General features: G+C 36.9%; 1 protein-coding gene across 3 annotated transcripts in view; it reads right to left on the reverse strand.

Annotated features, from left to right (window-relative positions):
- LOC138003159 (uncharacterized) overlaps positions 1-995 on the reverse strand; it is a 23477-nt gene extending 22482 nt beyond the window's left edge. For 2 of the 3 annotated variants that reach the window (XR_011123431.1, XM_068849122.1), the window contains exon 1: positions 910-995. The gene's annotated coding sequence lies outside the window, so the exon portion shown is untranslated. Of the gene's footprint in view, positions 1-684; positions 780-909 lie in introns of all 3 variants that reach the window. The other variant, XM_068849123.1, reaches the window with a different exon arrangement.
- Between the last annotated feature and the right edge of the window lie 357 nt (positions 996-1352).

Genomic DNA, 1352 nt, shown 5'->3' on the forward strand with positions numbered 1-1352 from the left:
GAGTACAATGCACGCCTCGATTAGCACTGCTATACGCGTGCAGTGTCCATTGTAAAATTAACTTCAATTTTTGTAAATAAACTTGAACTTGAACTTGATCTTGAAGACCCGCGGAATCGTTAAGAACAAAGTAAACATCAAAATAGATTTTGCATAAAGTTCCGTCACCTTTGCTATGCATGAGTAGTGCTTGCACGCTATAATTTATACTAAGACCTTATGTTTTAACATCTTTCATGACGCTTCTTTTTGTAATGTTAGGGTTTGCCTTTTTATTTTAAGCTGAAAGTTGACTGAGTGAAGTCAAACACAAATAGTGATCGGTTGTTGTTGGGGACGCATGTAATTTACGTCAAGTTTTGCTCTGATGTAAATTCAAATTCCGCACAGTGGACGTGTGATTTGTAAACTACTTTTATTAACTGACCAGACAATGAAATTCGAAGTCTTTTAAAACTTCTGAACTCTTTTAATAAAGGAGCAGTTTTAAGGCAATAACCTAATTAGGGATAGTGAGTGGAAGTGAAAGTTCTGACCAAACAGCTTCAACAAAACCTGTGTAGACTTTGTCAGCTCACTTGTTCTTTTGCAACACTGTATTTGTCGCTAATCTGAAGTCTTGTAGACGGTTATAGATGAAAAACGTTCCTTAACTTTCAACTTCAGTGTAGATGTACGACTTACATGAAGTTCCAAACAACATAAGTAAACATTCCTTTCTCTTGACTCTGTGCGGCTACACTCTGCGGCTAAACAGTTCCCTTTCGATTTCTACAATCCTGAATATTATAATTCATGTTAGCATTCAGAGATGCCTATTGTGAATCTCATCTCCAATACTGAACCATAACTGAAACATTTGTAAGCTCTTAACCGGCGTGAATACCATAAAACCTCTTTTTGACTTACCTGCAACAAACGTTACTCTAGATGCAACTTGTTCTGCCGTACTTATATTTTTCAGTTTTCTTCTCTATGGATGACTTCACTCCGTGTCAGACGGGAGGATCTATCAAAGAAAGGCTTCAAATTTGCATACTAACCGAGAAAGGGACTGGGTCAAAATATCAAATTTGCTGACTTAGTATGTTCATAAAGACGAAAGTGTTTGAAAGTCCATTCAAAAGCATCAGATATGGACCCCAATTCTATGCAACCTCTGAAAATCTTTGATAAGTCGTTGCAAAATCAGAAGTAGGGACGAAATCAATAATAAAAGGAGCAAATAAACGTTCAAAACTTGCCTTCTCCGTGAAACTAGGTGGCCTACGCCATTTATATGTTTAGGCACGTTCTTCTTCTATTCTTACAAGTTTAACTCTCTCAAGGTGATGACGAATTGTGAAAAGTGA

This window comes from Montipora foliosa, chromosome 5 (genome assembly GCF_036669935.1).
Source record: "Montipora foliosa isolate CH-2021 chromosome 5, ASM3666993v2, whole genome shotgun sequence".
NCBI classification, from domain to species: Eukaryota; Metazoa; Cnidaria; class Anthozoa; order Scleractinia; family Acroporidae; genus Montipora; species Montipora foliosa.